This window comes from Miniopterus schreibersii, assembly GCF_964146895.1.
Source record: "Miniopterus schreibersii genome assembly, chromosome: 1".
NCBI lineage: Eukaryota > Metazoa > Chordata > Mammalia > Chiroptera > Miniopteridae > Miniopterus > Miniopterus schreibersii.
This window is the reverse complement of record NC_138101.1, coordinates 186,918,056-186,942,751: the sequence shown is the minus strand read 5'-3', so window position 1 is coordinate 186,942,751 and position 24,696 is coordinate 186,918,056. Positions and strand designations below refer to the sequence as shown.

General features: G+C 47.1%; 1 protein-coding gene across 4 annotated transcripts in view; it reads left to right on the top strand.

Annotated features, from left to right (window-relative positions):
- STON2 (stonin 2) overlaps positions 1-24,696 on the top strand; it is a 112,911-nt gene that overhangs the window by 43,968 nt on the left and 44,247 nt on the right. Inside the window, exon 1 of one of the 4 annotated variants that reach the window (XM_081141298.1) lies at positions 15,648-15,752. The exons of 1 other annotated variant lie outside the window; for it this stretch is intronic. The gene's annotated coding sequence lies outside the window, so the exon portion shown is untranslated. Of the gene's footprint in view, positions 1-15,647; positions 15,765-18,774; positions 18,935-24,696 lie in introns of those variants that run through there. 2 more of the 4 variants (XM_081141299.1, XM_081141300.1) reach the window with 2 other exon arrangements.

The following is a 24,696-nucleotide window of genomic DNA, read 5'->3' as shown; positions in this document are numbered from 1 at the left end:
AAATTCCCAATTGAATAGCTCTGGGCTTCGTTACCCTTTGATATGGGAAAGGAAGATAGTTGCTGTCTACTCCTTTTTTGCCCCAACCAGCACTGTCAGGGAAACACATGGTGGGATGGGGTACCAGAAGGGCTTTGCAGTTCCCAGCTGAGAGCCACAGGTAAATGCAGAGGCCTGCAGGGGCTTTGGTGTGATTGGTTTTTGTGCTGACAGCTTGGGGGGCCCATGGGGGAGTTGCCTTGGGGAGACTGTTTTCACTTATCTGCCCCTACCCCCATGCCTTGTGGAGGGAAGTAGGGGGTGCAGAGTTGCTCCCTCAGCCGAGCTGTCCCAGGCTTTCCCTGGCAGCGATGTGTGTGAGGGAGCCCCTGGGACAGGTGACCCGAGATTCATCTCCGTGCGGAGCGGGATTACGGAGGCCCCGCCGGCCTGTTTACCTTGGGCCCTTGCTCTGCACTATTGCAAGGCACGGGCCCTGGGAGCCGCAGCTCCTCCCTGAAATTGAGGCAGGAGATCTGCAGGGAGTTGGCAGCCCCACACGGCCATCCCGATTCCCAGCATAATTGTGGAGGGAAAGACTGTGATCAGCCCACACTTTTTTCTCATTTGCTCACCAAGGGGGTAATTAGGAGGAAGGCAAACAAATCCTTGCACCTTGGCTAAGTCACAGGATGTGGGGCCTAGCTGGGAGCAAATGGCGGGAGGTCTGGGAGTAAGCAAGGTTGCTAATAACACCCACTTCCTCTCTCTCCCCTGCCTCCCCAGGGTCCCCTTTCCCTAGATGACAGGCACCCCCTGTCATCTTCACAGTCGGAGTAGCTCTGTAATGCCACTAGTTTCATACAGTGGAAAAACAGAGACAGGATCGAGGGAATGAAACAAGCCTTCCGCCTTTGAAGACTGTTGCAGCCAGGAAAGAGCCCAGAAATGTTTGCAGTAGCACAAGCTGCTGTGAAGTGGGAGCTTCCATTCTGGCTTGTTTTTTTAAGCACGAGTGTAGATGTCAGTGTGGGACTAGAATGCTCGGGTATATGCAGTGGTGAGGAATGACAGGCCTGGGTGAAGCACAGAGCAGGTGTAATCGTGTCTGGTGGATGGGTCCATGAATGAGCAGAGTGGAGCTGCAGGTGGTGAGTCATCTGCATCGCAGACATCTGTGTTTGGGTTTAGAGTCCAGCGTTTTTCCCAAGTGTGTCCTATGGAGCCGCCCAAGGGAAACCAGGATGCTGGGGCCAGTGCATTAGGTCCTGGTGTGTCCCCTCTGTTGGAGATTCATAGCATCTATTAGCTTATTAAAGACTTTGAAAAGTCCTGAAATTATATGTATGTATATGTATAATTTATACTCATGTGTGTATATATGTATGTATATATGTATATATGTATGTGTATATGTAGGTATATATGTAAATTTACCTATATGTACATATATAGGTAAATTTAGTCTTTCTTTAACCCATACTGTCTACCTGGTCACTTGGTACAGAAACCCAAACACACATCAATTGGCAGAGTTCACCTGGAAGGGCAGGCCATTGCTAAAGTGTTGGGAAACCAAAAAAAATATTTTGCCGCACTTGCCTGGATTTACAAAGTTAGCCTTACTTTGTCTCAGGCTCTGTTATACCTTTTGGCCTTTTATTTTTTTAATTCTAGATTCAGTAGGCCTAAGACTACATTTTCCCAAACTTTCTTTGTATTTAAACCCTTAGGGGCTTGAAAACAAATATAGATCAGATGTTCTCAATTCATTTGCATTTAACTGGTCACAGTGGAATTCTGCCAGAGCAGTAGAATATGCCCAGGGATTTTGGACTCATTTTTTCCCGCAGAAACAAGTGTTTATGCTGAGTAGAAAGCTGTGGACTCGAGATCCCAATTTTTGTAAGAACTTTTTAGATGCTCAGATGGTTTCCCCTGTCATTGCTGGTTAAGGGTAATGATATGAGAGCATCGCCCGGCTACACGCCTCTTTACAAGGTGTAACATGTGTTACATGTGCATCTGCTGTCCTGTCATAATCCTACTGCAGCTGCAAGAGCATTAGACCAGACTCCAGGGCCCAGATTCCCAGTAAACTGTAGTTATCACACGCAGGATGGGTTACAGGGGATTCTTGTTGTTCTTAAAGCACATTTGTATTTTATGATCATTTTTACCTTTGACTATATTTTGCTTGGGAGACAAAAATAAGTTAATTATTTAAAAAATTCTTTCCCCCAGCTACACCCCTGAGTAGGTTCTCTCCTGAGTTTTACTCTAGGTCACGGTCCCTGTACCACCAGTTCCAACTTTGGGAGGAGTGTTCTTTGCAGGAACGTCATCTCCCCATCAAACTCAAGTCCTGCAGGGCAACAGGTTCTCCTGTTTGCATTGTCCCCACAGTCTGGTCTCCAGCACCATGCCTGGGTCTGAGGAGGTGTCCAATAAATGTTTTTATTTATATTTCCTCTTCTGATCCCATTACATCAGCATTATGCCCTTGCCTCCCACCTCAGAAAAAAAGAAGAGCTTGCCTCAAAATACCTTGGTTCCCAAGGACTCCCGTCTGGAAAGGGAATTGAGAAATATAGAAATGAGATCCTTTGGTCATAATTTTTAATTATTCTGCTGAGTATTTTAAATGTAGGTCATCAAATTCCCCTGTGAAGGGTGGGGTTTCCCACTTTAAGTAGCTTCCCAGGTGAGTTATCTAACGTCACTGCTTCTATGAAACTAGGGTTTCCTCACTGAAGCCCTTGTGCAAACCATTCAACACCCAGAAAACTCAGACTTCAGAAAGAATTCTGAGCTGTGCCTTTTTCTCGATAATAAGTTGTTAACTCTGACTCAACAAAATATCAGCTGACAGAGGTGCTCACACCATAAAGCCTGGCTCCCTTCCCAAGTATTTACTGTCATTGTCCCTGAAGCCTCTGGAAAAAGGTGCCGCCTTTTTGGTTTAGGATCATAGTGATTGGCTTGAATTCTTTAACTATCACAGACCTTTAAAGTTAGAAGAAATTTGAGAGATTATTTAGTAGGATTCCTGTTTTCCAGGTGAGGAAGCCGAGGCTAGAGAGTTTTAGCCAAAGAGCCATGCCTTGTAATTCCTTGTCCCACTCCCAGTCTCTGACTCATTTAAAAACCTGAGAGATTGGCCAGGCACAACTGGTTATTTTTCATTTCATTCCTCTTTGAACATTTTAATCATCTCCTTCCTTCTCTATCCCCCCCAAATTAAACAATAGAGCCTCTTTCTTGAGGGTTCAGGTCATTTATGAAAAAGTTAAAAGCAGTGGAACCAATGGAGATGGAAACCTTCAGAGCCAAGAAAACATTTTTTTTTCTCTTAATAGTAAGTTTGACACATTAATGAGATGTGGTCATAGAAAGTCTCTTGACCGAAGTTAATGTGTTTCAGATCAGACATTTATTTTCCTGGCCCCGAAGCCTGTGGGGCAAGGTCTGGCTCTTTGGGATTCCCTGTGGGGGCTCTTTTACAGTGAGCTGTGGTCCATCTTCCTGGGGATCTGTTCTCACCCACCTGACTTTGCCTCAGGAGATCTCTTCCTTCCATTCTCAAATACTTAGAGCTTTTTTTTGTTGTTGTGAATCAATTGGTTGCTTCCTGCATGTGTCCCGACCTGGGGCAGGGATCAAACCTGCAACCCAGGTACATGCACTTGACTGGGCTGATGCTCTAACCACCGAGCACACCGGCCAGGGCACAAATACTTAGAGCTTTAAAAAGCTTCTTGCCCGGGCCAGTGTGCCACAGTTGGTTGGATGTCGTTCAATGCACCAAAAGGTGGCCGGTTCAATTCCTGACTGATGTTTCGATGTCACATTGATGTTTCTCTCTCTCTCTCCCCCTCTCCCTTCTTCTCTCTCTAAGAATCAATTTTAAAAATCTTAAAATAAAAAGCTCCTGGTTAATGTTATATTAATATAGCTTTCTTCAAAAGATGGGAGTTAGTTTTTCATGTTTGTTTCAAGGGAGAGAATTAGTTCACAACTTAACCTTGGGTCAAGTGAGGCAACAGGTAAAAGGGCAGCTGTCTTTGGTAGAATTCATATCCACCATGAGCCTCAAGGACAAGTTCATGTTACCACCTTGTGGTTCATCTGCAAACACAAATCAGTGCTCTACACAGGTTGTGAACATCAACTAGATGTCAGCCCTTCCCAGTGTCATCTCCCTTTTGCAGTGAAAAGGACAATTGATTTTTCCTTAGTCTTATGTGGAGTGCTGTGTGTCGGCCAATATAGCAAAACAATTATACATCCTGTTCTGCAACCTACCTTTTTCAATTCACAGTATAACTGGGATACTTGCCATGGCTGCATAGCGTTCCATTTTAATTGATATTCAGTTGGATGTTTTGGTTTTGTTTGTTTGCTTTTGCTAATATAAACAGTGCTGCATTATGCACATAGGCATGTGCCTAATTATTTCCTTGGGGTAAGGTAACAGTCTAAGCCAAGGACATTTAAACTGGCACCGATGGCCAGAATGCCCTCCAGAAAGGTCTTTCCACCATCCTTGCATGCAAATTCCCAACTCTCCACCCCAACACCGGGTAGCTAATTCCTTTAAACTTAACTAAGCCAATATGCATCATTGTTTAACCTGCACAGCTGATATGGGGATTAATCACCTTTTCATATCACTTCTTTGCATTTCTTCTTTCTGACTTTTGAACTGTCATGTGAGCCAGTGAGTCCGGCAGGATGAGGCAGTCCCTTGGTGAACCGGCAAGCCACTCTGCAGATAAGCAGGTGAACAGGCTGACCAAGGGGGTTATTCAGCAGGAGCAACTCCTTTCTTCTAACTCTAGCTGTGGGAAGTAGGCTCACCGTGGAGTGTCAGATCCAAAATCCAGTTTCTACAGCAAGTGGCACTGCTAATGATGCCTCCAGAAAGACAATACAGACGGTTTACAGTGTCATTGTGACTATTTCGCGCAGGGAAGGAGGGGACTTCTCCCTAAGTTGTGTTTGCCTTGTGCGATGGGCCGAATTGTGTACCCCCAAAATTCACATGTTGAAATCTCAACCCCTCGTGCCTCAGTATGTGACTATATTTGGAGACAGGATCTCTAAAAAGGAAGTTAAGTTAAAACGAGGTAATTAGGATGGGCCCAACCCAGTATGACTGTCCTTATAAGAAGAAGTGATCAGGACACAGAAACACACAAAGGCAAGGAGACCATGTGAAGAAACAGATATATATACATACATTTCTGTTTCTAAATATATAGAAAAAAGTTTGATAGGCTATATCCTAAACTGCTTATATTGATCATCTTGACATAGAGGACTTTCATTACTTACCACATTTATTTCTATAGGATCTGAATTATTTACAGTAATCATGGGATCACCCTGAAACTCAGAAAAAAAGTAAGAACAAAAATATTTCTATTTAGAAAAAAAATTAAATGTTACTGGAACTTTAAAAAAATATCCTATCATGCTAGATGTGTTTGCTTGGGTGCTGGCCCATTTGAGGGGTGGGCGCTGGCCAGTTTGCTTTGGGCTGAGGGGGCTAGTATTTCAAAACCGCATTGCTGTCTTTTCTCCGTGAAAGACCCACGTGCTTGTGTTCGGCCTTGCACCACATAGCGCTAGTTGCTCGTCCTTGCAGGCAGTGGGTATGCTATAACAGAAGGCTCCAGTAATCTGAGTTTGACAGACCAGGGTCAGACACCCGCCCTGCTGCTCCCTGCTCTGTGACAGTCGGCAAATTATTTAACCTCAATGCCCTTTAGTTTCCTCAGCTGTAGAACGGAAATACTAAGGGTAATCCTGCGCTTGCACGTTGTTTTGAGGGTTCTGTGAGACCAGATGCGTGAAGTCCTGGAACGTAAATAGGAGTAGCCATGAGGATGACGGCAGCATCGACAGTTTTCAGAATGCCGCATGTTTTAGAGCTAGGATTTAGTCTGTGGGAAGAAAATGTCTTAAAGTTGTGGGAAAACAGCTACATTGAACCCAAAAGAAGTTCTTGATGTCGTTGGCCAGTTTTTGTCAACCGCCTTTACAGAAAGGCAGTTTCTTTTATTCTTTCAGTTTTCGCTGAGCCAAGGGTGGGCTCACTCAGCACGCTTTGGGGAACCTCTGTGTCTACGGTATCTTTCTGCAGAATTGGAGTCAGGGAGAAAGCTTTCCTGCCAAGAGGTGGGAGGGGGCGCTGGTGGGGGCAGGGAGCAGCTGCTAGGTTTACTTTCACAATCGCCTCCCCCTCCTCCTCTCCAGGATTGGTTTGTTTGGACAAATTGGTCGCCTCAAGCAACGCATTATTAGTTTGAGCCAGAATGTATCCCGGGAGACTCACTGTTCTCCCTTTGCCAGGTGACGGCCCTTTTCCCACAGAGGATGCTGGGATTGTGGGGGTATTTTCCACGTTGTCACATTTCAGTCCTGTTCCTTTCACTGAGCGCCGGCTATTTGCAAGGCCCTGTGTCATTTTACTGCATTTAGAAAGCCACCAGTTGTGAGCTCGTATCTGTATTTGCCAGCCCTGGATTTTTCCATCCCTCCTTCAACCCTCAGTACTGGTGTCTAAGGAAAGAAGATTATATTACTGGTCAAAACCTTCACAGTCCCTTCCTATGGTGTAGGCCCCCTGACAACAGGATGACATTCCTGCCCCTTGGACGTCAGGCTTGGCCACGTGACTCACTTTGTGGCCGGTGAAATGCAGGTGGAAGGAACATTCCCAGCACCAGTTTCCACGTGTTTCCACCGCAGTCCTTTTTCCCTTTGTCAAAGTCACCCGTACGGCCCCACGCTGCCCTCAGACCCCGGCTTGGACCCTGTCCACGTGCTCCTCTGGCTCCACTTGTCCCCAGTCCTCATACCCAGGACTCCAGAGCCCTCTGCACACACAGCTGCAGCCTGCTTCTGGCCCCTCCTGCCCCTGGGCACCTGAGTGCAGCCACCCTGCTCGTACAGGATGGACAGGATGGAGTGGGGTGGGGAGGCGAGAGGGAAGGGAGCGGCCCCGGGCGGGCCGCTTCTCCCTGCATGGTGATGTTTCTGAGCCCGGCTCCGCCGAGGCCAGGAAGCCGCAGTTCCATCTTGCCTTCTGCGTTATGAACAGATATTGGTCAAGCAGGGTAGCACGCCTTTATTTAACAGTTTCAGCTTGGTCTATACTTTTAAATACTTAGACATACGTTCCGTGAGCCTGCACCTGGAGGCTTAGGGCAGAGCCCACGAAGGCTGGGGACTGATGTTCTGGACAGGGGCCCCTCTCTCAGCCTGGGCCCTGGAGTGCCCGGACAGAGCTGCCGCTAGTTCTTGGTGGACATAATGGGAGAAAGAAATCTTTGTCGTTGTCAGCTACCGAGGTGCTGGGTTATCTGTCACTGTGGCAGAATTTATTTAGATTAGGGCCGCTCATTGAAAATCCTGACTTCACCCACTTTAGACGTGTATCAGCGGAATGTTTGTTCCTGGGAGCACAGTAGCGCTGCCCAGAGGAGCGTGGAAGAAATCCCAGGAGCCGGCCGGAGCTGCGAGTGGGCGCATCCGCGCCTTGTTACACGCGGTCTCCCGTTGCCGCGCCTGCACTGACAGCAGCCGGCACGCTTCAGGCCCGTTTTCTGGTCGCGATGGCTTCGGTCATCGACACATCCGTCAGGCTTCACGTCCCTTGACCCTCTGGAAATAGAATTCAAGGCCACCCCTTGAGAAAAGAAAGATGAAATGGGAAAGCAAAAGGCCTTTAATACAAAGATCTAACATCTTTATGTTAAACAGTGTATCCATTTTCTATGCATTTATGTTTTAATGTATCTACCACCTATCCATCTCCCACCTTGTGCCAAAAAGAACTGTCCCAACCGATGCTTTTCAGGTCCTTCCTGTTCAGATCATGTCAAATATGATGCAGGTGCTTCGTTTTGATTGGGAACAAAGAACAGTCACCTGGTCCTCACTGGAAGTAAAACCATGAACTTGGCCTAAGGAAATCAGATGCAGACATTTATAATACAGTTTTGAAAACCATATTTCAGGTAAAAAACACACTTGCTTTCGGAAAGCTTTCAACTACATAGTTTTATTCATTTTTTATTATAGCTTGTGTCATAAGCAGAAACATGTCCTTCCTTTTCACAGGGGAGGGAACGGAGGCTTGTTTCAATGATCTGCCCTCTGTTCTGCTACCAAAATTAATGTTGGTATTAGGAATATTAATATACCGATTCATATATTAACATGTATTGCATAACACACATTAATGATTAATATAACATATAATGTACTTTAATTGCATATTAATATCTGTTAATTATATAGGAATAATTTATGTCATATCCTTAGCCGGGAGGCTTCCTGCTGTAACAGCTCCACGATTCCAGTTGCTCAGCACAGCTCAGGTTCGTTTCTCATTCAACCACTGTGAGCGCAGGGTGGAGACAGGGTGCTGCGCTCCAGAGTTCAGGGACCCAAGCTACTCTGCATCCTCAGAGTGTCCTCCATTCAGGTGGCAGGTGGGAAATGGAGGTGCACGTTCCGTTGGCCAGAACCCTGGGCCTGGCCTCACCTTACTGCCAGAGAGGCTGAAAACTGCGGCCTAGCTGTGTGCCCCAAAAGAGGAGAACACACATATTCATGAACACCAGGAATCTGTGCCACACACGTTATAGAAATTACAGTGTTTATCTCCCCTGATTAGAGGGGCTTTGTTTAAGATCTGTAGACTATTATGTTCCTGCCCAGCTTTATTGAGGTGTAATAGGCATATAATAAGCTACATGTATTTAAAGTGTACAGCTGATGAGCTTTGACACGTGTATATACCTGAGAAGTCATCAGCATAATTAAAATAATGAACATATCTGCCATGCCCAGCAGTTCCTGGTGCTCATTTGTAATTGCTGACTTTCACTGTTCTGACCCCGCCGCCCGACTGCACGCCCCAGGCTCCCACTACTCCGCCTACACAAATTCATTTGTATTTTCAAGAATTTTGTATAAGTGGAATCATACAGTAGGTTCTCTAATTTGGCTTCTTTCAGCATAATTATCTGCAGATTCATCCATATTGCGTGTATCAATAATTCATTCTATTGATGAGTAGTGTTCATTGTATTATTACACAGCAATTTGTTTTATTTATTTTTTTAAAATGTTTTTATTGATTTCAGAGGGAGGAAGAGAGAGGGAGAGAGAGAAAAAGAAACATCAATGATGAGAGTCATTGATCGGCTGCCTCCTGCACGCCCCCTACTGGAGATCGAGCCCGCAACCCGGGCATGTGCCGTGACCGGGAATCGAACCATGACCTCCTGGTTCATAGGTCAACACTCAACCACTGAGCCACGTCGGCTGGGCTATTTTATTTTGTTTTATAAAAAAACAAACAAATGCAACTTTTCAATGTTTGAGGACCCGTAAGCCACTCTTACTTGATACTCTGCCTTACAGTTCTGAAAAGGCTAAAAATGCCGACCTTCAGACAGGTCAAGAAGAACAGCCCAAGTTTTTCATTCATAACCCTGGTCACAAGAAAAGTAAGACCAGATTGAGCAGGTGCTGTGTTTTGCTTGTTTCTGAACTTCAAGTTGGGTAGACTATTAACCAGGCACTGGCTACCTGAGATAGACCTGGATTGTGCCCTGTGGCCTTGGGGGAATGCAAAAGCAGCAGATGGAGGCCAGTATCCCAGTTCCGCACCATCGCCCGCTGGGCCCGCCCCGGCGCTGCAGTCCACGCTGTGTGCCGCCTGGGTCCCTCCTGTGTTCGCACACCCCCATGGCTTCCCCTGCCTTAACTCTGACCTCCTCGCCCTGATGACATCCGTGACTCACTCGCAGCCTAACCTCTCTAAGCTTCGGCTTGTCATCTATAACATGAGTTTACAGTGTGTGTCGGGGAACTGTTTACTAAGCGAAATGTTTATTTAATGAAAGAAATGGTTATTTATTGAGATAAATAATAATTAAGTGAGGTAGTGGATAAGTAAATGCCTGGTGGATGGTACTTTAAAATATTATACATTTCGCCCTGGCCAGTGTGGCTCAGTTGGCTGGAGCGTTGTTCCATAAACCAAAAGGTTGTGGGTTTGATTCCGGGTCAGGGCTCATTCCTGGTGGGGGTGCTTATAAGAGACAACCTGTCGATGTTTCTCTCCTCCCCCCATTCTCTCTCTAAAATAAACAAACATATCCTTCTGCAAAGATTATACATTTTCTTTCCTTCTGCCTTTCTCCTTCCCTCCACATTCTGGTCTTCACTTACCTTTCCCGCCTGCTTTTCAGCCATTTGCCTCTATCAAATGTGCCCTCCATCCAAGCCAACTCTTCTCTGTTCCTCCTATATACCTTTGGGCCTTGGTTTACAGTGTTCATTTGCCATGGGTCCAAATGTGGTCCCTTTATCAAGGTCCAGCTCAGATGCCAGCACCTCCAGGAAGCCTTCCATGATTCCTCACAATGCCTCCCCACATACTCAATATACCAACCCCCTCCCCCCTGCCCCCAAGGTGGGAGTAACTTTATCACAGCAGGTCTACGGTATCACTTACCACTTTCTATTTTATCATGGTCATACCAAACTAGCCTACCTGCTGTTCTTTGCCTCAGGGCTCTTCCTTCTGACTAGAAGGCACTCCCTCACTGCCCATTTATCACCTCCTCACAGAGGTCTTCCCAGATTACCCCATCTAACACAGGGCCTCCCATGCCCAATTTACTCTGTCTCTCTACCCTGCTTTCTTTTTCTCCATTGCATGTAACCCCACATGATAACAGCAGTCTGTTTCTGAGTGTTTGTTCATTGATTGCCCACATGAAACCCATGTGCACAGGGACTTTCTGTTGTCACTAGTGTATCACTCAGTGCCTGGCAATAGTGTAGTAGATGCTCGATAATTATTTGCTGAGCCGGTGAATCTTCCCCACCAGGTTACACTTTGTATCTGTGGATGTGCCTTGAGGGTAAAAGCCATGTCAATGTCTGGTTTATATTAGACCATCAAACACATTGCCTGCCATAGTGTATAGTAAATATTTGGCTGAAAAACAAAAGTCAACAGTGAGGAGAAACTTTTTCAAGGTCCACATGACTCAACTTCAGTTTCATCCTAAGGTTACTGAGCATCTATAGCTGCCAGGCACCATCAGATACTTTTATGCACAGTGTGTCAAGCTCACAGGGACTTCCACATTCTCGCACCAATATTCCAGTTAGACCCGTGGGACTAGGACGAGAAACCTTGGGAAAATTCCCCATGTTCTCCAACAGCTACCTCCTTTCCCGTCACCGATGCAGCCCCATCGCTCCCGACCCACGTCTCCCTCAGCCCGGCTGCTGCTGCTGACCACCCACCTGCGGGCACAGCTCCTCGCCCCGCTCCCTCCCTCCACCCCCAGCTAGCTTGTATCTTTCAAACCTTTGTTGATGGCGAGAACATAGTCCCACCTTCTCTATAGCTATGCTGCTTATAATTCCTTGTCCTAAAATAGTCTGCCATCTCCTCCTCTCCCTGTGGCCCTGATTTCCTGAACCTTAGAGTCGGGCATAATCTCCTTTCCCCTTGGTTACTCTTACGCCGCGGTTGAGCTGCTCTCCTCCCGCGTTTTTAAGCAAACCTCCAGGGTCCACTTCCACGGCCTCTGCCCAGGTCGAGCGTGTCGCCTTGCTGACTGTGGCCCTTAAGTCTTCCCCTTCCTGATGTTTCCGGGGCTCTCGCTGCAGTTTGAAGGGTGCCCTCTAGGGAGGCTGCCATCCCACGTGCCAGCGGAGTTTACTCTCTACCCGCTGTCCTTTGGCAGCTGCCCAGTTTGAGCAGTGGCTTCCCTACTTGTTAGCCGTTTGACCCTGCACAAGACACTTAACTTTCCTGAGCTTCAGTACCCTCATCTACAAAATTAGATGGTAATAATTTCATAGAGTTGTGAAGATGAATAAAAGCATATTTACTGCTCTTAGAAAATGGATTGATATTATAGATGATAATAATTATTATAATTATTATCATCACCATGTCTTGGATCCAAAAAAAATAAATCTAATCTCTTTTCCATATGACAATTTCTTGCCTGTTTGAAAAGAGCTAAACATCGTCAGTCCGAAAAGAGAGTTTACTTGTAAACTCTTTACTTGAACAGTTTGCAGTTCAGCTAGTTCTACCAAAAAAAAAAAAAAAAAAAAGACAAAATAATGTCAAGGCACTGAAGTCGGTTTAATAAACTCAAGCCCATTTGGAGACCTCAACAGTAAAATATTTTTAATATCTGCATAATGATGTCTTCCCTGGAATTTCTATCCCCAAAAGAGAGATTTTAAAAAGCATAAATAAGTCTAACAAGGAAATGGCTCAATTTTCTTTGCTAGTTTCAAAAACTGTGCTTGGTCATTTATATACCGGACATCTTAGAGCGTGTGAATGTAACTTTTTTCAGAATCATCCCAAATCTGCAAAGCAAGCGGGAGATCCTCTTTTGCGAATAGATGATATCAGGCAAATAAGCCTGTAACTTGGAGGCCGGGGAGCATCTGGCCTAAGGAGGGCCGCCCATGGCAGCCAGAGTGAGAGTGTGACCACAGCCTCCCCTGCCCCCGCCTTGTGGTGACACCAGGAACTTGCTCAGGGGTTTGGTTTTGACTGGCCAGTGGGCTGGGAGAAATCCCGCTGCCTAATCTAAGGGGGCTATAACCCCGTATACATGTTTATGACCCATTTTATTGCTGACTTTTGGTTTCAAAGGGGGATCTGCTGTGTTGTTTGAGAAGAAAAATCAATCTCTCCGACAGCCGTGGAGTGTGCTCCCTGGGAAGATGACAGGCCAGATCTTCATTAAGCTGTTGAGGAACAGAGGCTGGCCGGGCTCCCTTCCCCTTCCCACAGGGTCTGGAAGCAGTGAGGCTGGGAGGTGGGCTCCTGGGAGCCTTTTGTTTGGTTTCTAGGACTCGAACCTCAATTAGCTGCTCTGCACCGAGAAGAGGGAGGGTGCAGTTTTTAATCCTAGTTTGGTGGCCTCCAGGCAGTTCTCCTTTTCTCTTCTGTCCAAGGCTAGACGTATGCGTGGAGGTCGGCTTTGGGGAGCCATTTGAGGGTCTTTGATCAAAATCCATTGCTTATGTACCTCGTGAGCCGTGGCTGCAGGCATGGGAGAGAAATGGCGGGGAACTAACCATTTCGCTGGCTCTCTCTCTGCCTTCCCAGTCGTGTTGAACTGTGGTCATGTAGAAACTCCGTGCTGGAGTCACCAAGACACGAGATCCCACCCTAGCTCTGCCCTTTCGAGGCTGTTTCCCAGCCACCGAAACAGGGTTAGTACCACCCGATAGAGCCTCTGAATGGAATAAATAGAAGAGCAGATGTAAGGAAGTTAGCACAGTGTCTGACACAGTGTCTGTCCACGTTTCCAAAGACGGATGGGGCCCACCGAATTCTCCTTGTTGCCTCCTGCAAGTGTTTTCTTTTTTCCTCTTAATGTCTCTTTATTGTCTAAAATATCATACAATGATGCATCTATTCACAATCAAAGCAGTCCATCGAAACCAACCTAGTGTCACTTTTGCAAATGCCTTCCATTTTGTGGTAGACTACTATCATTTTTGGTTCAAAGTTACCAAAGGCATCCTTATTTTACTGAACTAAAACCATGATACTGACTAAATAAATTGCTTATAGAATATAATTGTGTTTAAAGCATCTGTGGGGGTCGTGAAGGGACAGTAACATTCTAGGAGTCACCGAGGCTTTCATTTGCTTCAGCCTTCAAGTGGGGTCCACGTGCCAGCGCACAGCACACACACATCGGTTTCCAGGCGCGGGTGCCTCCCCCGTGGGCCTCAGCCCCCCGTGGATCTCAGTCCTGCGTGCATGCTTTGCCCTGCGGTCTCGGTGGTGCCATGTCAGGGTGAACCAATAGGAACAATGAAGCAGACCCTAAATGGGAGCAGGGCTCTTGGTCGCAGTCTCTCCTGCTTTCTTCCTTGCCCTAACATAACCATTAGGCAGCTTGTTATGGCTCGTTTTCCAGAAAGGTAGAGAGAGGCCTATGGCATAGTTCTGTCTGGCAGGCCAGCCAATCTTGGGGCAGGGAGGGTTTTTTGGTAGGGGCTAACAGATGGGGTGGAAGGAGGTAATTCCTGCCCTGGGGGAGCTTATCTGGGAAAATAAAACTAGCACACCTGAAATAATTAGTCACCAATTAAGTGCTAAGTCATGTGCTGCTGACCCAGTGTTGGAGTGCAGTGTGGGTGACGGTAAATTAGAGGGTGGCACAGTCTCCCTCGGTACCTAGTGCTCTGCCTTGCTGAAGGACTGAGCAATGTTGTTACATTAAAATAACTTCTGTCTATGGCGGGCCATCCCCCTGGGTCTCTCATAGCGCCCCATGCCAGAGCAAGCTGTGGCCTTGAACCATTGTCTGGCCTCTGCCCGTAGGTGGCAGGCACTGAAACGGGTTAGCCAGTGGGAAATAAATAAATAAATAAATGTGGCAGCTTTTTCCACATCTTTTAAAAATATCAGAATTTTAATTTTAAGCATTTCCTTATAAAACATTATTATAACACTAAAAGACATTTTAAGAGAAAAAAATAAATAAAAGAAGCCATGTCTAATCCCACATGCCTAAGACAATTAAGTTATCAAAGAGTGTAGCTCATTTTTAGGCTCTGCAGTGTCCAGGATGTGAATGGCCAACACCACCAGTTACTGCTACAGATACCCAGACAGACGCTTTCTAAAGGGCACCACACCGGCACCTCTTGCACCCCAGGGTCTCTCCTGCATTACTGCACGGACTGCCCCCAGTGGGAGGGGATGCAGGCGCAGCGCCCTTAGGCAGCTGGGGCAGTGCCTAGAAGCATCTGTCTCCGCAGACCACCGAGCCTTCCTGAGACACAATGAGGACAGAGAGGCAGGTGCCTAGGACAGAGTTTGCGGCAGTTTCCCCTTGGCACGTGTGCAGGAGGACGTTCCTGTCTCCTCCTGCCTCCTCCCCACCAGACTCCACAAAGCGTTCTCGTGCCAGACAAGTCCCAGCCTTCTGCTTACCTGTTTTTCAGGTAAAGCAGGCTCACCTGTTGGTGCTTGCACAGCTTGAAGAGTTCGCCACAGGCCTGGCTGATGTCAGACGACCTGAAAACTGATTCAGCTTCTCGTCTGGGATTCCCTCCGCCTTTCCCCTTTCCCACCGGACAGTGAAACCACAGGAAGGCTGGCTGGTCCATACCTTTCGTCTGGGTTCCCTGGATATGTTAGTTTCCTGGGGCTGTGGTAACAAGTTGCCACAAAGCGGGTGGCCTAAGACAAGAGAAACTGAATCTCTCGCAGCTCTGGAGGCTAGAAACTGTCCCTTCCTCTTCCAGTTTCTGGCGCTGACTGGCAATCCTTGGCATTTCTTGGTTTACGGCAGCATAACTCCCATGTTTGTCTGCTTCCCTGTGTGTCTGCGTCTCTCTGTCCCTTATAAGGACACCAGTGATTGGACGTAGAGCCCACCCTCACCCTAATTTAGAGCCCACCCTAATCCAGTGACCTCATCTGAAGGACGAGTACATTTGCGAGGACTCTGTTTCCAAAAGGTCACAGTCCAGGTTCTCGTGAGGGCTTCAGCCTACTCGGGGGAGGGGCGTGGTTCAACCCACTGCGCTAGGTGATGCTTGTTGTCACTGACACTGTTTGACACAGCACTTGAGGTCCTGGTCAGTGCTCTGAAAAAAGAAGCTAATTAAGAGGTGTTCTGCCCGGCCGGCGTGACTCAGCGGTTGAGCAGCGACCGAGGATCCAGGAGATCGAGGTGCGATTGCAGGTCAGGGCACATGCCGGGGTTGCTCGATCTCCAGTCGGGGGCGTGCAGGAGGTGGCCCATCGATGGCTCTCTCATCATTGATGTTTCTGTCTCTCTCTCCCTCTCCTTTCCTCTCTCTGAAATCAATAAAGATATTTTTTTTTTCTAAAAAAGTGTTTTTTCAGTAATGAAAAAACATTATTTTCAATTACAGTTTACATTCAGTATTGTTCTGTATTAGTTTCAGGCACACAGCATCAGGGTTAGACAGTCATATACTTTACAGAGCGGTCCTCCTGATATTTCTAGCATCGAACTGGCACCAGGCAGAGTTATCGCAGCATTATTGACTGTTCCCTGTGCTGCACTTTGCATCCCCGTGACTGTCCTGTCGCTGCCCATCTGTGCTGCTTAATCCCTGCACCTCTCACCCAGCCCCCAACCCCTCTCCCCTCTGACAACCATCAGTCTGTTCTCTGCATCGATGAGGTTTTTCTGTTATTTTTATTTTATTTTATACTTTTTTAGATTCCACATATAAGTGAAATCATGAGATTTGTTGTATCTTTGTTTTTACAAGATCGTATTGATTATGTCTGGAATTTACGGGAAACCCAGGTGAGGTTTTGAAACAAAACCCTCAATTGCAACATTGTTCCTAAGGGAAAATGGAACCTGTTCCAGTGCCCCTGTGAGGGGCACGTTGTGGCAAAGGTCAGGGTTGCCACTTGCTGCTGACTTTGCTGGTACAACTTCAAGCATTTATTGTGCGCTGTGTGCTGGGCTTGCACTCGGAGATGGCTCTCTTAATCTCACAGTGGCGCTAATAAGGTGCTTCATAAGGTTGTTGAGAGTAAGGCTTTATTGAAACAGTCCGTATAAAGTGTTAAGGAAAGTACCTGGCACAGAGTAAATGTTCAGTAAGTGGTGCTGAGGTGTCGTGGTCATTGGCATTGTTGCTGATCCTCACAACTACCTGTGATGTGATTTAGGTCTTAGGACCCTCGCCGTCCGATACGTGAGTGCCCAGTATGGCGGTTACACAGAGCTGGAGAGGAAGGCCAGGCATTCTGACAGAATCACAAAGCATGGCCCGCTTTCCAAAGCAGCGAGCCCCTGTTATAGACTGACCTTGTACTTTTCTTCACTCTGATTTGCCGGTGGCAAGTCTATATGCTGATATGGAAAATCTCTAATACATTAGTAAGTGTTGTTTTTTAAAAATCATGGTTATGCTTCAATCCCAGTTGTGTTATTTTTAAAAGGGTATTCATATGTGCGTTATATGCATAAAAATTTCTGAGGCAGATGCATAAGAAATTTTAACGGTGCTTACCTTTGGGGAATGGAACTGGTAGTTAGAATAGGTAGACTTTGACTTATAAGTTCGGAAAATAAAATTTTTTTTTAAAAAAGCACAGAAAAGGAAGCCGTCTTAGTTTTTTCAGGCTGCTATATATATAAAAAAATAACACAGCCTAAGCGGCTTATAAACAACAGAAATTTATTTTTCATAGTTCTGGAAGCCGGAAATCTGAGATCAGGGTGTGAGCATGGTCAGGTAGGGGTCCTGGTTGAAGACTCCTGTATCCTCACATGGTGGAAAGACCAAGGCAGCTCTGTGGGATCTCTTTATAAGGGCACTAATCCCACTCACAAGAGCTCCACCCTCAAGACCTAATCACCTCCCAAAGGCCCCTCTTCTTGACACCATCACATTGGGTATTGGGATTCCAACGTGAATTTTGGGAGGGCACAAACACCCAGACCACAGCAGAGGGGGAGAAAAGTACAGTAACCCATCTTTATAACAGTGTTTCCCAAACACAAGATTTCCTCCTCCTGAGCAAAAAAGCTTTGGGGAAAGGAAACTTGGCACTCTGTAAGCCCTGAGCTGGGGAATTCACAAAAGATATTAGCATATGAAAGATCGTGAGAGGCTACAGTGAAGAAATCTGTACAGTACATTTTTCTTACTTTTATTATGTCTTCTATTATCCTTTAGAATTATATTCTTTAGCATATGGGTTTTGGAAACAGTTTACATAGCTAAGAAAAGGTGACCTAGCCTTAGGCCAAACGCAAGTGACTGTTCCTCAGGAATGCTGGAAGACTTGTCTGGGAGCATAGGGCCTCCACACTGGGTCTTAGATTCAGGCAAACCTAGAGCCCTGGGCAGGTTATCTAGCCTCTGGGTCTCAGCGTGCTCACTCACCTGTGCAAGAGAAACCACAATGCCTCCCTCCTAAGGGCATTTTCAGGGTTAAATGAGAGAAGAACCTGGTCCTGAGTGGTACTAATAGGGTTAGTTTCCCCCTTCTCGCCCTCAGCTCCACTGGCGCATCTCTTTCTACGGTAACACTGCCATGCCTCTGCTTATGAACATCCACACCTCCCAAAACAAACCACCGAAGGATCCCTCCATCTGTGAAAGCCTTCACCTAGGGCTTACCGAAGGCCAGGCTGTCTCTGGTAGCCGGTTTCTTCACACCTACGGTGTGAATCCATTTCTAAAATCTTGATTTCCAGATACCTCTTTCAAGAACCTGCCTCTTATGCAAGGCAAAGAATCCTGTTTCTCTACAACGCAGAGCCCCAAAGACAGAGAAATTCATTGTCTGAATCACACCCGGCTCTGCCTGCTCCAGGCCATTCCAGGCCCCTGCACCTAGGTAGCCCCTTCCCCTCGTCTCCTGGGCCCGGGTTCACGCTCAAACACAGTGGAAACCAATTTCGGGAGTTACACTTTAAAGTGCGTGTGCTAAAGCATTGCCTCTTCAAAGTAACCTTTGCGTAAGCCCTGGAATCTCATTACTCAAGTGATATTTGCCTCCCCAAAGTCCCCGTGCCTGTGCAGATCGGGTTTAAAGTTCAGGAAGTGTTCCCAGGAGCAGAGCCTGCCCCCGAGAATCTCCCTGTCTGCCTGCCGCTCCCTCCTCCTGGGTGTGCCCGCCACCCGCCCGCCGGGAGGGCCAGGGAGTAACCTGCACATTTTTTTTTCCATCTTGGCCCTTCCCACCCAGACGAGAGGACCGAGTGGCAGGCGGGCAGGCGGGCGGCCGTGAGTCCTGCTCCGGCTTGCAGGGAGCACACCTCTACTCGCACCCACGCCCTGGACCCCTCGCCACCCTCACCCCCTCCAGGAGGAGCCAGAGCCCCTGCGAGGGTCCGGAGGGGACCTCCTCCCTGTGGTAAGGGCTGCCAGCCGTGGGACCACCTCACCCGCTGTATGTGCTTTGATGTTGACTTTCTTTTCTATTATGTGTAGACGGGAGCGTTTCTGATGGAATTGAAGGTGTTTTGTTTGGTTGATTGGCGCCTTCCCGGCCACCCCAAGACAAAGAAGTGTCTCTTCCCAGCAGGATTTATTAGAACCCGTAACCTGATAGCCTGGCCTTGAAACAAAACTTAATGCACTAATTGCCCCTGGTTAGTACAACTTACCCTTTTGGCCCTGCAGGTAGAGAGAAACAATCTAAAACTACATCGCTTATCAAATCGGCTTTGAAGAAGGAAAAGTGCTGAGGATTGTGGGCATTTTCTGGGCATCTATGACTAATTGAAAAGTAGCATAAATTGTTGCCATCGCTTTAAAATAGACGATGACATTTTTGTCTCAAAACAAAACAAGCCAAGTAAACAGAAAACCCTGTTTAAAAGATTTCCCCGTTGAATGAAAGATGCCAGTGGAGGGGTTGGAGTAAAAGTTTAAAGATAAGTTGGTCTAATTAAATATAGATGAACATGGACGTATTGAGTTAAGTCTGTGGTGCTCTGGGAAGAAAACAGTCAGATGCTCAGTGTGGGATTCGTGTGGTATTTAAGGGAGAAAACAGGGATCTTTGTAGAGTGTGCCGAGAAGTCTTTGCGAGGCGGGTTGGAAGGCGCATGGAAGAGGCTGGGGAGCAGGTTCGTTGCGTGTGCTGGTGCCAAGACCTTCTCCCTCAATTGCCGTGGGTGAGAGAGCAATTCACAGTTATCAAGCGCTGCATTGTTAATAGGCTTCTGATTTCAATATTTATTCCAGCCCTGGCCAGTTTGGCTCAGTGGTTAGAGCATTGGCCCGTGGACTGAAGGGTCTTGGGTTTGATTCCAGCCAAGGACATGTACCTCGGCTGCAGGCTCGATCCCTAGCCCCGGCCACGGCTCATGTGGGAGGCAACCAATTGATGTGTCTCTCTCACATTGATTCTCTCTCTCTCTCTCTCCCCCTTCCACTCTCTCTAAAAAGCAATGGAAAAAGTATCCTCGAGGAGTAAAAAATATATGTTTATATTTTTCCAAACACAGGCTACTGATTGCATAGGCATGTGGAGGAATACAACTGCTGCCTCTGGTAGCTGGCTGAGCTCAGACTTTCATACCTGGGGAGAGCGCAAGAAAAATGTAGGAAAGATAAGGCTGCGTGTAATGTTAATTTGATACTACACGACGTAGTCCATTTGAGACAGCCCTGTTCTTTTAACAGACACGAGGAGTTATGTCCTGATGACATCCGAGAGTGAAGATGCTGAGCTAAGGGGTTTCACAGGAGAGTGGCGCAGGAAACTGCCCAAACCAGAGGCACTCCCATGACACATGTGCAGGTTGGCCTGTGCCCAGTATCTCTACGAATGCAGCACAGCTTCTTTCTTGGCACCTCCGGCAACTTAAGGATTCTCTACAAGGAGCAACCTACACTTAGCATATCTAGATTCTTAGAGCAGCAATAGACAATGGCCCTAAAAAATGGTGTGCCGAAAAGGGTATGAAAGGGCACAGGCAGGGCGCAGATCCGCATCTGAGAGGGGCATACCCCTCTTCTAAGCTTCAGGAAAGTACGGTATGTTTTCTTGTTGAGATCAGCAGTTTGTCATCACTGCCATTATCATGGTCCTGTGGTGAAAACACCAGCAGTCTGCTTCCTTATAGCTTAGCTTTCCCTTTGGCTAATAAACCAAAAGCATAGATTGACTGCAGCCCAGTCCGCCAGCTCTTTAGGAGACCATCTAAGAATACCCCTTATCTTGTTGCCAAGCGAGCAAGGGGGTGGGGAGCCATTAGGTTTAAATTTGTAAACTCTTCAGTTATGATTGAAAAACAAATGGAAGCCACTCCAAGCCACCCATGGGGGTAACAGTACTGCTAACCGCCTGGCCTCACAGGCATTTGCACGTTGGCTTCCATGCATAACGGTATAGAAGCATTGTTGTCCCTGCCAAACCCAGACCCTGTGCGCAGGAACAGCATAGGGGCAGGAACAGCATAGGGGCAGGAACAGCATAGGGGCAGGAACAGCATAGGGTCAGGAACAGCATCGGCTTCAGAGGAGGTGGGCAACAGCTGCTATTGATGGCCTGTTCGGCACAGTCTCAGAACTCCCTGGGGTTTCTTCATAAACTAAATTAAATGCAGTTTCTTCTTCAATTTGGCTTTTCTGAGGCATCTCCATGGTGAATTTAGCATTTCTTTTTATTTCATTGTGTTTTCATCCACTCCTTTTGTTTAGTCTTTTAAGCAGTGATCCTACCAAGCAGATTGAAAACGGGCCTTACAAATGGGAACCAAACGGGGTGCTTTGGACAACCTTGCCTCTGAGCAGCATACGCTTTCTCCTCCCACTCTCTGTATCCCTTCCAAAGAGCCGTCAGGCACTCCCCAGCCACAGCCACTTCTCTGCCATCCTGTGTTCTCTGGTTTCTGGAATTGGTTTCTCTACCACCCCCTGCTGTCCCAGACCTCACAAGTCGGTGTTTAGAGAATTTGAGTGGAGCTAGCCAAAAGATCATGGTGATTTAAAACAAAAAACAAAAAAACACCCAGAAAGCAGCACCTTAGTTGTAGGGATGCTGTAGTAACTACAGCTGCACCACAGCCAGGCTGCAACATAGGGCCTGGGCCAGGGAAAATAGCCGTGAATTCAGCCACCGTAGGTTTATTCATTTCCCAAGTGTCCTTGGCTGGGCCAAGGGTGAGTGAAGTAGGGATGTGGAGTGAAGAGGGCTTCGCCAGCAGCTGGTGGCTAAAATATAATTAGCCTCAACCTGCAGTCTTCAGGGAGCTCCAGTTTCCTGCTGGTCTCGTGTGTTAATTTTCCCCGTAATATTTTTTATGACACGCTGGTGCTCCTCATGCTGATGCTGTGGGGTCCTTTGGAGGATGTGTAGCCCTGATGATCATTGGGCCACATTTCATTTGCAGGCACATCCTAAGCCAGGAAGAGACATCCCAGAGACACTTGCCCTGAACCAGATCCTCATGAGGATGGCGTGTCATCATCACCTTAAAAAACCCTGGAGGCTAATATAAAATAGTGCTGAGAGTAAATAGATTTCTTTTGCTTTAGTTTGAGACCGAGATCTTAAGGGCTGAGTAAGATGCGTATGTGTGCAGGCAGGATTAAGAATGACGGTCTCCCGGCTGGGCATGGCTCAGCGGTTGAGCATCGACTTGGGATCCAGGAGATCGGGGTTCAATTCCTGGTCCGGGCACATGCCTGGGTTTCGGGCTCAATCCCCAGCAGGGGGCGTGTAGGAGGCAGCCGATCAATGACTCTCTCATCATTGATGTTTCTATCTCTCTCTCTCCCTCTCCTTTCCTCTCTCTGAAATCAATAAAAACATATTAAAAAAAAAAAAGAAAAAAAGAATGGGGGTTAGCTGGTGAAACGTCAATCTGAGGATTTTATATGTTTTTGAGATTCGGGTGAAAACTTTGGCCTGTGTTTAGAAATCACGTTTGGCTGCAGGTGATATTTTGCTCCCATTGCATTAGGTATGTAATAAACTGGCTGCCAAAATGGCCCCAGTGGTTCCCCTCTGTGAGCCTAGTCCCTTGTGAGATGGCTTTGCAGCTCCTCCTCTGAAGAGGTAGACTCTTTCCCTGGCCCCGGAACCTGAGCTTGGCCTTGTAACTTACTTTGGCCAATAGAATGTGGAAGTAAAGGTACGCATTGTACTGAACCCCGGCCTAGGTCTTAAGAAGCTGCCCACAATTCTGCTTGTTCCCTTGGAATCCAGCTCAGGCACCACATGGACACTCCTGGACTTGCTGTGGCCCAGAGACCTTTGTTGCCCCAGGTGACATCTGTCTTCCACCAGACGTGTGTGAGTGAGGCAGTCCCAGACCAGCCACCTGACCGCAGACATGAGTGCACCCAGCAGAGATCAGACAGACTGATCCAGATCCACAGACCCATGAGCATAATCAGTGCTTATTGCTTTAAGCTACTTTGTTTTGGAATAGTTTGTTATGCTAACAATAACTAACGGATGCGTGCGGTCACCTGGAGATGGTCCCTCTGTGTTCACCTTTGGGACTGTTAATGTCATCACAAATGCTTAGTGCAACTCGGTGAGATTCAGCCCTGGGACGGAGGGGTTCTACTGCGGAGGAGCAACTCCTATGTCATCAGCAGTGCTTCGAGCCATCTTAACAACACAGAAAGGCCTGGGCCTTGTGCCAGAATATTCAACTAAATACAGATGGGGACCAGGAATCTGTCATTTAGGAGGTTCTGGCGACTGATGTCCCTGGCCAGTGTGGCTCAGTCGGTGAGCATCATTCTTTGCGCTGAGAGGTCACTGGTTCAGTTCCCGGACAGGGCACATGCCGATCCCCAGGGAGGGGCATGCAGGAGGCAGCCGATCGATGCTTCTCTCTGTCTCTCTCCCCCCTCCTCTCTTCCTCTCTCTCTAAAATCAATAAAAACATTTTTTTTAAAAAGGAAAAAGAAAGTTCTGGTGATTCACTAGGATTGAAAACCAATAATCCAGTGTTCTTGTCAGTCCCTTCCATTACTAAAAGTTGCAATGATTCCAGTTCATCTTTACTTGGGCAGATAGCACTCAGGGGGTTCAGAGTTCATTTCTGACTTGGTACACTTCCAGCTGCATAAATAAACTTTGTAATCACCTTTGGGCGAAAGCACATTGACCTGATCCTAGATGGGAAAAAATTCACAGGTGCAGACTGACGCTGGCACTGTGTACGGTTTACCATTGTATCCCCTGGGAGTTAGAACATGGTATGGCCTCCATGAATAAATCTTGGGCATTGGGGATGTAATAGGATCTAGCATTGAGGACCTTATAGTCTAATGGGGGGGAATCAGAGATCCATTACCTATGTATTAAGAAAACAAAGCAAACAGTGTTTAACCCTTAAACTGCAGGTGAATTTTTACTATGGTAGATCTTTCTGTTAGTGGGTGTATCAGTTGTTGCTACAAAAATGCTGCATTACTAACAACCACAACATCTCAGTTGAATACAACAATAGGCTTTCATTACATGTCTACACGTTGGCGTGGGGAGAGCCAACTGATCTTGGCTGGGATTAGCTGGGGTGGCTTTACTCCACATGTTCCTCATGCTCCTTCTGGGGCCAGCTGTCAGCTTGGGCATGTTCTTCTCAAGGTGGTGGCAGAGACACAAGAGCACAAGCCACAAAGAGCAAGTTCATTTCAAGCTTCTGGTTATGTCATAAATCTATTAACATCCTTCCGGTCAAAGCAAGTCACATAGCCAAGTCCATTGTTAAAGGGCAGGGACATTTATATTTGCAGAGAGAAACTATAAAGTCATGGGGCAGAGGGCATGGACATGGAGAGGGGTGAAGAATCAGGACCATGAAGGTAAGCCTCCGTGACGGGAGAGGGGCATGCGAGGGAGCCTCATGTTCTTCTGTTTAGAAAAGTTGGTGAGGGCATAGCTGGATCCCAGAGTAACCAAGAGGTGGAAAGTGTCCATCGTATGGAACCAGCCTGTTCCTTCTCATGTGCAAGAAGTGTCAGACTCTTGGCTACTGTGGTCTATCCAACGGAATTTTAAAGGGAAAAGAATTCCTGCAAGTACTCAGACCTGATAGTACGGAGATGGCACTGGAGTCTCAACAGAATGCCTCCGTTTCCATTCTCACCCCATCCTCTGCAATGCAAAGGCCATGGGTCACTGGGCTTGGCTGTCCACTGCCC